The sequence below is a fragment of the Camelus ferus genome, chromosome 28, assembly GCF_009834535.1.
Source record: "Camelus ferus isolate YT-003-E chromosome 28, BCGSAC_Cfer_1.0, whole genome shotgun sequence".
Classification (NCBI taxonomy): domain Eukaryota; kingdom Metazoa; phylum Chordata; class Mammalia; order Artiodactyla; family Camelidae; genus Camelus; species Camelus ferus.
The window spans coordinates 4610571-4627166 of NC_045723.1; the positions used below are offsets into that span (position 1 = coordinate 4610571).

At 48.1% G+C, this 16596-nt stretch overlaps 1 long non-coding RNA gene across 1 annotated transcript in view; it reads right to left on the reverse strand.

Annotated features, from left to right (window-relative positions):
* LOC116660373 overlaps positions 1–16596 on the reverse strand; it is a 54567-nt gene that overhangs the window by 25070 nt on the left and 12901 nt on the right. Inside the window, exon 2 of the long non-coding RNA XR_004315847.1 lies at positions 9492–9593. This is a non-coding gene — a long non-coding RNA (uncharacterized LOC116660373). The remainder of the gene's footprint in view (positions 1–9491; positions 9594–16596) is intronic.

A 16596-nucleotide genomic window follows, 5' to 3' on the forward strand; every position in this document is an offset into this window, starting at 1 on the left:
TGTGCACGTGTGGGTGTGCACCTGTGCGCGTGTGCATGTGTGCTCTGACTGTGCGTGTGTGGTGTGCACCATGTCCATGTGGACACCAGGCAGATGCAGGCACCCCCCCTAGTGGGGGTCTGACTAGAATCCTCTTCTTGTCCATCAGACGTGTGACAAGACGTGTGACCAGGAAAGCCCCAGAGAAACTGGCCACCTGCCATGTGAGATCAAAACATCTTGCATGCCTGGTGTGGCCAACAGGGCTGTTTCCTCGGGCAGAGGTACAGCCTGGAGACACATCAGCTGAGCAGTCAGTAGACAGGGAGACAGAGTTGTTTCCTGTGCCTTTGATGTTGGGTCCCTGAGGGGCCAAGCCTGGGCATTCGTTTTGTGCCCACTTTTCTGGCTCAGGAGGAAAGGGTTCTGTGGGCCCAAGCTGGGCAGGGAAAGCAGCTGCCAGCATTTCTGGTGAAGGACAAGATGAGGGAGGACCTTCTGAAAGACAAGTTGAGAGAGAGAGAGCGAAGGAGGGAGGGAGGTGGGGGAGGGGAGGAGGAAGAGAGAAGGTAGGGGGAGGGAAAGAGGGAGGGGAGGATGGGGGAGGGAGAGGGAACTACAAACTAGGACAGGAGGGGAGGGGAGCCTGGTGGGGTTTGAACAAGGCAAGGAGGGAGCTTGGTGCAAACCCATACCTGCATTTCTTTCACAAAACACCACGCGTGCAGGTTGACCAGAAGGAGCAGAGGCCCCGCTGCCCAGGGCTTCTCTGTGTCTGGCCGGCTGGATCTCAGGTCCCCAGCAGTCATGTCTGGGCATCTCTGGGCTTTGAACTGCAGCCTCAAGGAGACAGCTGAGGGGGCTGAAAGGGTCTCCTCACGATAGTGTCCTGGATCGTGTGGGGTCCAGGGAACCTTTGCCACTAACCTGCTGGGGACCTTGGGGAGATGACCCTCCTTCTCTGGGCCTCACCCTCCCCTTGTAAAGGCATGTTGGACACTAGCCAACGAAGTGGACTATTAAGGTACGCACCTGAAGGGGAAGAAGACTTTGGAAGCAGAAGCCAGAGTGAATTTGTTAAATGTGAAAATGTACACAGAAGACTCTTCCTGAAAAGGCAAGATATTGCCACAGTCCTGTTAGCAGGTCCTGGATCCCCAGATACACATGTGGATGGAGGAGCATCTGCAGTAGCAGAAGGGATCAACGACCACGACCTTATGTCTGTATGAAGGCCAGTGTGTGTGCGTGCATGTGTGTGTGTGTCTCGGGGTGAAGGGGACCAGAAGGAGCCTTGAGTAGTAAAAAGTACTGAACCCTCAGCTCAAGCAACTGTTTTCCTCCTGAAGGCTAAAATTCACGGGCAGGTAGCCAACAGCCACATTAGGATAAGAAATGTGATCTGTTTATAATAAGTTTGCAAAATCCATCTCCTCGGTGCAGGGAGCGCACCGCGCGCCCTAACCCGCCGTGACGCCGCCTTGGCCGGGTGTCCGTGTCCCCGGCAAGCGCGCCGGAGCTCACAGGCCAGTGTTTGGAAAACCCGGTCCCCCGCTCGCCTCCCCTCTCACTCATCTACTTCCCTCTGGGGTGGATAAACACATTCCCCAAGATGACAGCTGGGGTGTCCGGGAGCCAACAGGAGCTGCTGCTCCCTCCCTTGCTGGAGCCGCTGCTGCTACCGGAGCAAAGACTAAAAATGACATCTGCAGGTTGGAAGGCACCACAGAGGCCACTCAGTCCCTCCAACGCAGGGATGCAGGAAGCCCAGGTCCCTGCAGAGATCCTCCTGCAGGGGTGATGGGGGGTGGTTCTGCCAGGTCCCCACACTCCCGGGTCAGATGCCTGCCCCTCTCAGACAACAGCAAATCAGCCAGCAGTTATTGAGCATTTACCGTGAGCCCGGCACGGCCTAACACTTTACATGCATGGCCTCGCTGGACCCATTATTACCCCATTTTACAGATGAGGGAGTGGGAGCTTGGAGGGCTTAAGCCATTTGCCCCAAATCCTGCCATTTGTGGGACTGGTGTGGAGTCTGGGCTTGAACCCAGGTTTCCCCCATTCTGAATGCCAGCTCCTTCCCATCAAACTCCCTGTCCCCTCTCTTCCACTGGCCAGCCACACGAGGCTTCTCTCAGATCCCCACTCCTCTCCTGGAAACATCCCCTAGCTTTATTCCAGATCCCTCCCTCTGACCTCTGCAAACTCACATCCCCAAAGGACCCTTGGTCCGTCTGTTCCGAATTGAGTAAACAATAAAATGCAGGGGCTAAAAGCACCCGGCTAGGACGGGGCACACCTTGACTTAGAATTCTGCTTTCGACTCAGCAAATGACTGTCCCCAGGTTCCCGTGGGTAAGAATACAGAGCCTACCCCAAGGGTGGTGTGAGTTAAACAAGACAAAACAGAAAGCTCCCAGCCGGTGTTTGCACACAGGCGGCAGCCCTGCTGAGGGCATGTGGGGTGACAAGTGCGATAAGGGGAGGAGGACACGTGGGTGGATGTCCCACCACCAGTCACTCCTTCCTCCACTTGTGACTGGAAGACTCCCCCACCAGCAGGAGAGGGCTTGCCCAAGGACGCACAGGCCAGGAAGCTCCAGACCCCACAGTCTGGATGTGGCTTTCTCGCTCCCCGCCCTTATTTCCTGGGGAAGCACCTGCGGGGGGGGGGGGGGGGATGGGCAGAGGGGCTTTGGCGACTGAAGGCTCCCCTTCAGGAAGCGAAGGAGAAGGTCAGCCCACCAGCACCTAGGGGGTGGGGGCACAGACCTCTAATCCGGCTGGGGCAGTGTTTTCAGTGCCATCTTGGCCAGCCGCCCCCTCTCGGGGGCCTTGGGGCTTCCCACCCTTTGGGCGTGACGGAGAAGTCATTTCTGAAGTCATGAATTCCCAGGCATGAAGGTACTTTAAAGACACAGACTTTCAGGAAAGGTCCTTGTGTCTTCAAAGCTCACCTTCTCCAAGAATCCTCCCCTGCCCTCCTCCAAGGTCTCCCCTTGACCTCCAAAGCTGGAATGACTCCCTACCTACCCCTGGCCCCATGTCAGCCTCCACCCTGTACCTGGCTTTATTCTTCCTCCATAGCACGCACTGTTAACCGATGTTCTATGTCTGTTTCTCGTTTGGTTTATGGTGAGACCCTCCTCTGCCCCACCTAGAATGCCAGCTGCACCAGGCAGAGATCTGAGTTTGAACTCTTCCCTCCTAATCCCAGGGCCTAGAATGATTCCTGGTCCAGAGAACAGACTCACTAAATAGTGGTTAAATGAACAAATGAATGGATGAGGGAATGACTTTATATCATTTCAGAAAATCACATACTCGACATGTCAGAGCGGAAAGTGACATTTTCAAACGTGATTACCCCCAAACCCTGTGTTCAGATAAAGGTTTATTCAGATCGTTAGAAAAATGCTCCAAATTAAAAGGGCTCTCCTTTGTTTTACTCACAACAGTCAGAACATCGGGTACCCACCAACAGGAGGATAGCACACAATAGCACAACACAGCAATAGCAGCTGGCTGTGTTATATTTGTGTGATGGGATACAACTCAGTGGCAGAAAGGAATGAGGGACGAAATGGGGATAAATCTCAAGACATTATGTTGAAAGAAGAAAGCCAGACACAAGAAAGTACAATTCATGTGACATTCTAGAACAAATAAAACTAATCTAGGTTGTTAAAAAAAACGAAATAATGTTTGCCTCTGCGGGGTGGCTGGGGACAGGGAGGGACTGACTGGGAAAGAGGATGAGGGATTGCCAGAGGGTGGGGTATACTCATCAAATGGTCTGCTTAGGATTTGGGCATTTTGACGTATGTACAACTTTTATCTTAAAAAAGAAAGATATAAACAAATACAGAACTGTAATTAATCATATGCATGTTGAGGTATTTAAGGCTGAGTATTTGCAACTTACATTGAAATGCATCCAAAAAGTGAGATGAGAACTTTCACTTCCAGGAAGTTGGAATAGACGTACTTATCCATTCCTCCTGCAATACACCAGTGAAAACCTGGACATTATATCTGAAAAATATGAGAAGACTCTGGAAGGTGGCAGGAAGACAGACTGATAGGGACCTCGGGACTGGTGGATCAAAGCAGTGATCCCTTTGGTTTCTTTCTGTCTCATTTATCCCAGATGAGGCATTAAAGAAGCCAGGAACTCAGAAATTCCCAAAGAGAGCAGACCAAGAAGCAGCCCCCATAAAAGCCTGCTCTCTCTAGCCAAAGGGCCCAGAAAGGGGCAGCCCAGTGAGAAAGAAAAGTTTTAGGCAACAACCATTCCACTCCAGCCAACACCAGAGAAAATACTGCAGCCCCACCGTCACCACCAGACATCCATGCTCGCCAGGCTGTACCAAGGTGCCCCCACCACCCTGCCCGCCTCCCACCCCGGGGTGGAGTCTGAGAAGGCTGATCAGGGAGCTGAAACTTCCATCCCACCCAGAGGTAACAAGCTCCTCCCCGGTGTCAGCAGTGACCACGTGGGGAGCTGGACTCCTGTCCCCAGAAGGCAGTAACGAGGCAGCTCACTGCCACGCACTGCCTTTGCCTACTGGCGCAGTGGCAGAGGAAGGCAGTTAAAACAAAAGATGAAAATGAGATAGAATCTCCTAACACCCCTAATGTCAAGATTTCAACAGAGGATTGCTCATCATACCAAGAACCAGGATGATCTCAAACTGAAGGGAAAAAGCCGGTGCTAACACCAAGATGGTAGAGATATTAGAATTATCTGATAAACATTTTAAAGCAACCACCGTTAAAATGCTTCAAAGAGCAATGACAAATATTCTTGAAACAAATTAAAAAGTAGGAAATCCCAGGCAAGAGAGAGAAAATATAATGAACTAAATGGAAACTTCATAACTGAAAAATACAATAGCAACAAACAGCAATAACCAAAACACTCCCCCCGGAGGGAAGCCCCCAACAGCAAAACAGAAGAGCACAGTGGACTGAAAGGCAGCACAGCATGAAACATGCAATCTGAACAGCGGAGAGAAGACAATGGGCGGGGGAACAAAAGGAACAGAGCCCCTGGGACCTAGGGGGCGCTAGCAAAGGATCTAACTTCCGTGACGCTGGAGTTCTGGGAGAGGAAAAGAGGGTGGAACTGAAAAAGTACTCCATTAAATAAAGGCTTAAGACATTCCAAGTCTCCCAAAAACAAAACAAAACATAAACACAGATTTAAGAAGCTGAGCAAACTTCAAACAGAATAAACCCAAAGAAATCCACATCAAGCCACATCATAGTCAAATGTCTGAAAAACAAAGAGAAAAAATATATATATATAGAAAACAGACAGAAATGACAATACTTATGGGGGAACAAATTTGAATGACAGCAAATTTTCGTTAGAATCCATGGAGGTCAGAGTACTTTTAAGAGCTGACAGAGAAGACCTACCAACCCAGAATCCTGTGTTTGGGTGAAAGGTCCTCTCCAGTAAAGGGAAATCAAGACATTTTCAGAAAAAGAAATAAATCCAGACTATTTGTCACTAGAAGACATATTTTTAAGAATGGCTAAAAAGAGTTTTCTAAATAGAAAAGAAACTGAAAAAGAAAGACTACTGGAACATCAGTAAGGGAGAAACAACACAATAAGCAAAAATTTTGGTAATACTGGTTAGAATAATGGATTTTCCTTTCCCTCTTAAATTCTCTAAATTATGGTGACAGTTGAGGCAAAAACTGTCACACCACTAATATGATTCTAAATGTATGTAGAAGAAATATTTAAGGCAATTATAAACAGGGAGGATAAAGGGACATAAAAAGAGATGTGTTCTACACTTGACCCAAACTTGCCAATAATGACACTAGTAAACTATGAAAATCATAGACGTAAAAAAATCATTTGACAAAATCCGACAAATATTCCTGATTAAAAACTCTTAGCAAACTAAGAATAGATGGGGATTTTCTCAATCTGATAAGGGGCAGCTACTATAAACTTATAGCTAACATCATTATTAATGCTGGAAGACTGACTACTTTCCTCCTAAGATCAGAAACTCTCACAGATTCTATTCCACACTGTACTGGAGATTCAGTCCAGTTCAATACTGTAAGAAATAGAAATGAAAGAGATCCAGATTAGAACTAGAGAAGTAAAGCCATCCTTATTTGCAGATGACACAAGAATCTATTTAGAAAATGCTATAAAAACAAAAAGTTACTAGAATGTAAAAAGTGACTTTACTAAAGATACAGGATACAAGATTAATGTACCAAAAAATCAACTGTATTTCTATACACCTCTAATGAACAACTGAAAATTTAAAAACTGCCACTTATGCCAGTATCAAAAAGTATAAAATATTTAGGGTAAATCTGACAAAAGGCTGACAATATCTGTAAACTGAAAATTACAAAACATTGCTGACAGAAAATAGAGAACCTGAATAAAGGATATTGTCTGTGTTCATAGAAGTCTCAATATTTTTAAGGTGTAAATTCTCATCAAATTGATCTATAGATTCAATGTAATTCTGATCAAAATCTCAGCAGGACTTTTTTTTTTTTTTTTTGCAGAAATGGACAAGCTGATTCTGAAAGTCATGTGGAAATGCAGAGGACTTCGAATAATCAAAACAACTTTGCAAAAGAAAAACAAAGTTGAAGAACTAACATCATCTGATTGCAAGAGTTATTATAAAGTTACAATAATCAGGACAGTGGAGTAAAGATTAAAACAAACCCTGTTGGAACTTCAGAATCAAGAGTCCAAAAACAGACCCACTCACTAATGGACAGCTGATTTTTAACGAAAGTGCAGAACGATGCAGCAGAGAAATGATAATCTTTTCAACAAATGTTGAGGGAACACTGGCCTATCCATAGGCCCAAAAGTGAACTTTGACTGGCACCTCATACTATTTACAAAAATTAACTTAAAATGGATCATTGTAGGTTGAAATATCTATAGCTTCTAGAAGAAAATCTTCGTGACCGTGGGCTAGGCAAAGATATCTTAGATACAATGCCACGAGCATAATCCATAAAAGAAAAAAAAAAAGATAAATTGGATTTCTTCAAAATTAAAGACAAAAAGCCACTGTTAAGAAAATGAGAAGACAAGCTAGAGAAGATAGGCTATAGTCTGGGGCAAAACATTTGCAAGTCATATGTCTAATAAGGGGCTTAATATCCATACTATATAAAAAACTCCAAAAACTCAATAATAATAAGAAAACAAGCAGATGATATCACTTATATGTGGAATCTAAAAAAAAAAGGCAAACGAACTTATTTACAAAACAGAAACAGACTCACAGACATAGAAAACAAACTTATGGTTACGGGGAGGAGATGGGGGTGGGAAGGGATAAATTGGGAGTTTGAGATTTGCAGATACTAACTAATATACATAAAATAGATAAACAACAAGTTCATACTTATAGCAGAAGGCATTATATTCAACATCTTGTAGCAACTTATGGTGAAAAAGAATACGAAAATGAATATATGTGTGTTCATGTATGATTGAAGCATTGTGCTGTACACCAGAAATTGACACAACATTGTAAACTGACTATACTTCAATAAACATACATATACATAGAAAACGAGCAACACAGTTAAAAAATGGGCAAGATATTTAAACAGACATGTCATCAAAGAACATACATGAATGATCAACAAGTATATGAAAGGATGCTCATTAGCATTAATCAGAGAAGACGCAAATTAAAATCACAAAGAGATCTTACTACACACCTATTAGAATGACTACAACAAAAGAGTCTGACCCTGGTGAGGATGTGGAGCAAATGGAATTCTTACACACAGCTAGTGGACTTTTAGAAATAATGGGGCGATCGTCAACCATATCTTTTCAGACCCCATTCAAGGAATCCATTCAAGGAACTGTCTTGATTTCTTCCCTGCCCAACTGCCTCTTCACGGGGCCGTGGTGAGCCAGCTCTGCAGTGTTACCCAGGGCCACCTCCAGCAGTAGTGAGCTTTCCACGGATCTCGCTTAGAAACAACCTTCTCATGTTCTCTTGGAGGCACCAGGCTATGCAGATAGTATAGTCTATTCAATAACCAGCCTGCTCTCTTTAGGTTTGCTGTCCTTGGATTGAAGTAACTTCAAAGACGGCACAGTGCCCAGTTCAGTGAAAGAGAGGAAGGCAGAACGCACCATGACTCAGCAATCTGTTCTGGAGAGTTTTTTGAGGACTGAACACAACTCTGGGCGTGTGTCAGCCCTGAGCTGTGCGTTTCTGTCTGACTGTGCGGTTGGAGGAAGGGCCCCGGCTGAGGCCAGGAAGGACCTGCTCTAAGCTGATATAACGAACGCCCTTCTGTCAGGAACCCTGTGGTTTTTCTCTTTCTGGAAGCGACCAGACTAGGAGGAGGCACTTTTGCCCCAAGCATCCTTCCGTACGTTGCTCGGGGAAACAATTCACGCACATGGGGCTGTGAGACTCTAAGCACCCATGACCCTTTGCTTCGTTTCAGGCGAACTGGGCAGTTTTCTCCCTTACACGCTGGGACTGTAAAGTTCCACGCCCGCCCCTTGCCCTCCGGGGTTGTGCTGGGGAGGCAGCCTCCAGGCTGGGGTGGAGAGAGGCGGCCGGCCGTGCAGCCCCGCGGACCTGCTGGGCGCGCGGTCCAGTCCGGAACGGACCGCGCGGAGGCGGAGGTACCGGAACAGCCTCGCCGTGACCTTGGCCGCGGTCTGAGCGTCCGCGCAAGCCAGAGCCCCAGACCCTGACAAAGACGCGTTGCTAGCTCCGCTTTGCTGTCTTTTACTGTTTCAAAAACTGTTCCGGGGCGTTTCCATCACTCTGAAATGACCAGCGAAAACTCTCCGGAGCTAACATCAATCAACGCAGAAAAGACGGGCTGAATTTTTTTTTTTTTTTTTTTTTTTGAACCCATGGTTGGTGCTTAAAGGGAGCTGTCAATCTAGAAGCCCCCTGGGCCCCACGTGCGTCTGCACAGCGGAGTATTTTTAGAGACTGTGCTCTCTGAGATTCCAGCTGGTGGACCCCAAGCCGGCTGCTGTCGCCCTCAGAGTGCACATGGCTTTGCAGAATAAGATGCAGCCCAGCGTGGGCTTAACTGATGCAAGGCACGGAGCTGTAGCCTGAGAACCTGGGGGCAGCACAGAAGGCCAGCTCGCATCCTTTGTCAAATTTCACTTTTTTTTTTTTTTTTAAACTCTCGACAGGTTCAGATGCCATTTGGCGGGGGGAAAGGGATTCATCAAAAATTTGTAAATGGGGCGATCTACTAATAAAAATAAAAATCATCACCCCATCTCACAGGGTGGCCAGATATTTTGTTTTTCTTTGGCAATGATCCATCACTCGGTCATTGATTCAAATATACCCTATGCAGCACACGTATTTCTAGAGCAGGGATCGGGGCTGCTTTGGGCTTTATCTTCTGTTCTGTCCCCCGAGCCTAGCACAGCGCTCAGAACAGGGAGGCCCCAAGCTCTTCATTTGTAAAGTGGGACAATGAGGGTCTTCTTACCGGTCCGAGAGCCTCCTCGTAGGGGTCCCGTTCATAGAGGAGAGAGGTGCTGGAGGCTGCACAGACATGTCCTTGCCCCTCCTGCTCCTCACTTGGCCCCATCTGTGAAATAACAGAAAGGGGACAGTCTTATCAGTACTGTTGGAATCATCATGACGAAATATTAACATTTGTTCGTTCTGGAATGTAGGTCCTTAGGGGTTTGTTATATTATTCTCTGCAGTTTCTGTCTTTCTCAAAGTCTCCTGTCCTGATCAAAGAAGAGGAAAGAATTTTAAAATTTTTTTTAGACTTGTAGGAGATCTGGTGTCCTCTAGCTGGGCTTTCTCTGGCTCTCTGCACAGGGAAATGCTCGGTAAGCCCGGCGCTCGGAGGGATGAGATGTCACTGGCACTCATCTTGTTTGCGCTCCTGCTGTTCCTTTAGGAATTTACTAAGGCCCAGCAGCCGGTTTCCTCCCCCCCACCCCGTCCTCACCCCCAGCTGTCTGAAACAGCTGTTTGCTCACCAGGCGCCTGGACTTGGGTTAGAAGTTTTCTAGTTGAAGGCAGGTGAGTCCAGAATGATTTCATTTATAATGTTCTGATTCAATTTCATCCAAACCTACCCAGCTCCATTCCCCCCTCCAACAACCTGACCTGTCCTAAGCGGAAGCACACACGGGTCTGAAGAGCAACTCCAACCTGTAGTCGTTACCCATGCGCTTTGTACAATACGAATCCCAAACTTCATCGGGCTTCCCAGACCACACATGGCTCACGAACACTCACACGGACCTTCTCGCTAACTTAAAAACAGCCAAACTAAATTAAGTAACAACAACAACAAAAAGTTGTTTCCCACACAGTTTGCCGTGCTCTCACCACCAGTGTTTCAGCCTGAAACAATTTCATGCTTGAGTTATTAACTTATGAAAATAGGCACAAAGGGGGGAAAATGTGAACAGATCCTCAGCTATATTATTAGTCATCGCTACGGCTGAACGCGTTCCGGCACAAAGGCGTGTTATTCTGCCCGCGCATCTCAGCTTTGAACAAAATGCAGCTCACTAACGGGTTATGCCTCGTATACCTTTGTGTAATCGTGCCATTGCCGTGCTCTGTAACGTATCCTGTTTTCCATTAGGAGTATGTGGATTAGGCAGACGTCCACTCAAGCGCGTGCACACAAAGGCACACACGCACACACATCTTTTAAGTCCCCTTTCATCTGTGGCTGAAAAGAAAGGTCACGGAGCTGTCAAGTCATTTGGGGGACATACCACTGTATTGATAGATAATTTTTTGAAACCAAGAGTGGTGGATGGATGAGAATGTAGCTTCTGAAAAACTGACTTGGGTAGCAGCATGACTGAGTGAAGGGAGTCTGGAAGCAATCTGGAGAAGGTGGAGGCAGAGTGGGAGGGTCTGACCTGGTTCACTTTGGTTTTGAGCCACGGTTTGAGCATATGGATTTTTGCTCCTGTAAAGTCCACAGCTGGTCCTAGAAATCAAGGCTTTTGAGTGTTGACTTCTGAAAACAACGACAGCAAAAATAACCAGCAAGAAAATCATCAGGGGAAAGAAACACAGAAGGGATGTGAGAAGCTTGGAGGAGGTCAAGGTTTTCACAAACAATTGTGAATCCTAGAACCATCTCCTAAACAGATCAGAGCTGGGGATCCCAGAAGCAGCCCCCCATCCCCCAGCAGGGAGCCTCCCCACAATTCTCAGCCGGCAGAGAAGCCCTCCTCTTCCCCCTGGGCTGGGATAATGTGATTCTCCCCCAGACCCTCGCCTGGCCAGGAGCGGCAGTACTTTGCCACCAAATGTGCTCTTCGAACCTCTCTGAAGTGTTAATGAACGCTTTGATTTTTGTCCTTTCCTCCTCATTAAGACAAAGGTGGCTCCACTTTGCCCTGGGAATCCGATCTCACCTCCCAAGCCAGCTGCTCATCTTCCTGCTCAGGTGAACCTGAATCCTGCCAGGAGGTCTCCTCCTGCCAGGTGGCAGAAATGCCTGCCTTACAAAAGACCACTCTGCCAGGGCTCTGACCCAGACCTCTGAGCTTCATGCTGCTCCCAGAGCCCAGGACACATCACCAGCAGTCCCAGCTCACATGAAGACACAGAGACACTGGTGTTACCTCTCCACCCAGGATGTCCTGTTGGATATGTTAAGTTTGCCAGAAGCTGTACCTTGTGGGGGTGACCAGGGTAGACAGAACTCAGAAGGACCAAGACCCCCTCCCCAAATCTGGAATCTTTAGAGGTTATGAGGCCCAGCCCTGCCCTTGTCCTTCTTTTATGGGTGACACACTGGAGCAATGTGGCTCGACGGGCCTCATGGCCAGGCAGGGGACAGAATGAGATCTGGAAGCAGCTGGCATTGAACCCCTGAGGCGCACTTGCCCTTGAATCCCCCCACCCACGCCCTCCCTTCCCCTCCTCCCAGGGCAGGGCCAATTCAGTGGGATGAGAGCCTGCGGACAAGAGGAAGCTGGGGCTCTGTGGTTTACTTAGAGGCCCGTGAAGGCAGCCAGGGGCCTCTCACAACCACTGCCAGTCACGCGGGCAGCAGGCTGGTGGGGCAGAACCCTGGGCCCCAGAGGCACGGGCTGAGAGGCCCACGATGGCCCATGGGGACCATTCTCGAGATGGGTACAACCCATGACGGAACTGGGAGGCTGGGTGAGCTCTTTCGGGTGGGAAATGGGAGGGTGGAGAGAGGCGCGTTCTTGAGAACAGAAATTCAGACCTGGGAAAACAACCTGCCTTAACTCCTTCGGCATATCTCTAGTTACAATTGCCGTAGCCCACCGGCCAAAGTTCCACTAAGTGTGCATTATCTCATGGGATCCTCTTACCCATCCCTGAAATCAGTACCATGGTTAGACCCTCTCTCCCTCTATTTTTATTTTTACCCTCTTAATCATTTTAAGTGTACAGTTCAGTAGTAAGGACATGAATGTAGTTATACAACAGAGCTCCAGAACTTTTTCCTCTCTCCAAACAGAAACTCTATACCTATTAAATAAGAACCCTCCAGGCTCCCCTCCCCCAGCCCCTGGCAGCCACAATTCTACTTTCTGTTTCTATGAATTTGCCTATTCTATATCCTACATAGAGTGGAATCAGACAGGATTTGTCTTTTTGGGAGTGGCTTAGTTCACTTAGCATTACATCCTCAAGGTCATCTGTGTTGCAGTTATGTGTCCTAATTCCCTTCCTTTTAAAGGCTGTATAATATTCCTTTGTATGGATAGACCACATTTGACTCTCCACTCATCTGTCAATGGGAACTTGGGTGGCTCCCACCTTTTGGCTCCTGTGAATAGTGCTGCTATGAACATAAGGGCATGAAAGGTCCGTTGTGTCTTGCTTTCAATGCTTTTGGCTATATACCCAGAAGGGGAATTGCTAGATCATATGACCCTTCTATTTTTAATTTCTTGAGGAACCCACCAGCCTGTTTTCCACAGTAGCCGTCCATCTTACATTCCCACTGGCAGTGTGTGAGGGTGCCAATTTCTCCACATCCTCACCAACACTTGTTATTTTCTGTGTGGTTTTTTTTTTTAAACTTTAATACTAACCCTCCTTCTTAATGAGCATGAGGTGATATCTCCTTATAGTTTTGATTTTCATTTCCCTAATTCTCAGTGATCTTTATCATCTTCTCGTGGCTTTTTGGCCATGTGTGTATCTTCTTTGGAGAAATATCTGTTCAAGTCCTTTGCCCAATTTTAAATCAGATTGTTTGGTTTTGGATGTTGAGTTGTCAGAGTTTTTTAATATTTTTTCCTGCTTAAAAAAAATTAAAGGGTCAAAGAGGTGGATAACTGACTTCCTCCAGCCTTGGACAGGGGCTGCTGGCTTCCCCAGCAGCTGAGAAAGGCTGGCCCTCATGTATCAAGAGCGAGCTCCTGGCATATCCTCCCAGCCACACGGCTTGGGGCAAGCACCGCCCATCAGACGCACGCCCTGTGCTCACAGCCTCGTGTGCCAAATTGCTGTTGGAAAACCAACCCCAAAGGTTGGTTGCAAAGACTCAGAAGCATGTAATATCCATCTTCATAATGGTCCCCCTTTCTTCTTCCTCCCTCCCTCAAGGAAGGCAGAGGGAAAATGCTGTTGGTGGAAAAATACATTTAAATAGATTGGTGTGGGGCGACCATCTGCACATCTGTTCTTAACAGGTTTCAGCTGAAACGACTGAAAATATACACAGATCTGTTTATGTGGAACCAGTTAAATATGATAAGATTTCAATTTGGAGGGTAACCATGGATTCAGTGGTGGGAAAACAAACGTGCCTCCCCCACGCTTGGTCCCCACGCATCCCCATCCTTCACCACAGACGTTGTCGAGGGAATCGGATTTGCTGCGAATTAGAAAGATCTAAATTATTGGAGATTAGTTACAAACAAACTCAAGATGGTCCCAGCAGCCTCCCTGCCGCACACCATTCCTGCCGCGCCTCCGGTGTGGGCCGGGTGAGTCCTCAGTCGTCGGAGAGAAGACTGCAGCTGGAAAATCACTTGTTTCTGAATAATTCAGTCTTTGCTCCTGCAACAGGCTGTTCAGAAGGAAAACAGCACGCTGGCTGCTGGCACACACGCGTCCCTTGTCTTCCCTGTTGAAAAACACCAGTGACCCCTGAGCGGGGAGGGAACCTCTTCTGACCACCCCATCCGGTCACACTGTCATCCCATTACAGAGATGAGAAAACTGAGGCTCTAGGACCACCCCGACAGCAGAGAGTGAGTTGCTCCAAAGGAAGGAAGATTGTTCGTCCTAAAAGTCCAATAGGGCAAAGTCACAGCTCAGAGATCCGCGGGGCCCAGAAGAAACGGGAGGAGTGAGGGGCGGTAGGCAGCTAATGAGTGGTTTTAGCAGATTTATACTGGGGACCAGACACCTTCAGCCCAGATGCTCTGGTTTTCGTAAAGGGAGGCAGAACTCACTAGGTTTTTACATGTTGGCTCAGGTATTGAAAATAAACCAGAACACCAGACCCTGCTGTGGTTTGCGACCCCCACTGTGGGCCTTTGTGGCCTTTGGCAGAGGCTGCATTGGCTTCGCTCCCTCTCCGGGGGAGACTCAGGGGCCTGACTCTCAGGATTCTTGTCTCCGGGGCAGGAGGCATCCCAGTGTCACAGGCAATGGGAGCCACAGCTCGGTGCCCTCGTCCTGTCCCTCTCCTAAAGCCTTTTCCTGCAGCCTTGCTGGGCTCCTCACCTCGACTCCTGCACAACACCGAACGTGCATTCATCTATAAACATTCACCTAATTATTTATCTCTGAAAAGTGGCATCAGTCTATAAAATGCACCACAGGGCCCAAGCACAGCAGTCACGCGGCCTCGGAAGCAATCAGCCCCGGCTGACATCTGACAACGCCCCCCACCCCCTACACCCCCCAGGGGCGGCGCTCTGACTGGTAAGCTTTTCATTCCTGATGGACCCCACACTGGGAAAATGCACCTAGTTCTGTTCCTTGAAGATCGTTTGTTTTAATAAGCAGCCCAGTGGAAAACAATTATGAATGGCAGTTTCATTACATGTGGATTTTTAGAACAAAGAGAATATTGCTCGCGCACTACGACCTGTTCGATGATACTGAATTTTAATTAAAAAATGTTAACGTGGTAAGTTGATGACAAGGACGGTGTGACACTAGGGCTACAAAAGAAATCAGGGAGGCAAAAGGTGGCTGACAGACTGCCTCAGTGGTCTGCTCAATGTTCCTTCAGGTTTGTCCTCTCTTTTTTTCCATTTGAAATTTTCAGTTTTGAGCTACACGGCACAGACTCCAAGCTGCAGAGACCTCAGACGGGGAGGCTGGTGAAACCAGAGAAGGGTAGAAGGAGGGGAACCCTGTTTGCTCTCTGGGGGCCTCCAATATAATCTAGGCAAAGGATCAGCTGTTGTCTTAAAGGGTCCCCTCCCAGTGCCTACTGCCCCTAGCCACTGTAGAGAAACCCTTTAAAAGGACTAGTTTTCTGAGCAACAAACATGAGGCTGTTTCCAGGTGATAGGTTTATCTTAGTAGCCTAATAACTGGGAACAATTTTTTTTAATTATTTCTTTTCTGTTTGTTTTTTTTAGTGGAGGTGCCGGGGTTTGAACCCAGGACCTCATGCATCCTAAGCATGCGTTCTACCGAGCTCCTCCCCTCTCCCTACCCCCTGAGAACGAATTATTTTGAAGCAATAGAGCAATAGATCCAATGGTGTACGGACAGGCACAGGATGTTCAACCCAACCCAAACTTTACTAATTATAAGAGAGCTGTTTTCGGAGATAATGCGATAGTTCAACAGGAAAATCCAAGTTCAGAAAGTATGTTGAGGCACCGGCTTTAAGAAAGGCCGTCTAAAGCAGGCAAAAGTGGTCCACGCCCCCTCCAGACAGGCCTCCAGGACAGGATGTGTCAGTTCACATCCTTAAGTCCCACGAATAAGGAGCCATTTCGCCCCCATCACAGAGCCCTGAGTTCTGCCCAAGGGGCCCGAGGTGGAAGAATTCCATTCCCCAGAGCCTCAGCGAGAAGGAAGCAGCCGTCGTTTGTCTTGGGAGCCCGGCTCACACTCGGGCAAGGGAGCAGAGTCCCGGGTGCCGGGTGAGGCCCGGCTCTTGGAGATGGAGGTATGAGGCTCACGGGGTGGGAGCTCATGTGCCTACTTCCCCCTGAGAGAGCAGATGTGCAGGAGTGGGCCGCAGAGTTAACCACAAGCTACAACAGCGCCTCAGACGTCACTCGGAAGAGGCCAGAACGTATTCAGAATCCGGAGTCTAAACCAGGGGCCCAGAATAGCACGTGTAAAGGCCCTGAGGCTGGATCGGCCAGCGCAGGGACAGGGGTGAGCCACAGCGAGGACGTAAGGGAGGTGCTGGCCGTGCCCAGGGAGGAGTCTGAATTCTGTTCTAAGAACAACAGGAAGCCACTGTCGGGTTCCAAGGAGAAGAAGGGCACAGCTCAGTGTGCCTTTGCCAACAATTGTGCGTGGTCAGCGTGGAGTACGGGTCCAATGGGGCGAGAGGCTGGCTGGCTGGGTCTGAGTGGGAGGTGAGGCTGCAGGAGAGCCCGAGGCTGCATGTCACAGGTCAAACCAGTAAGACACAG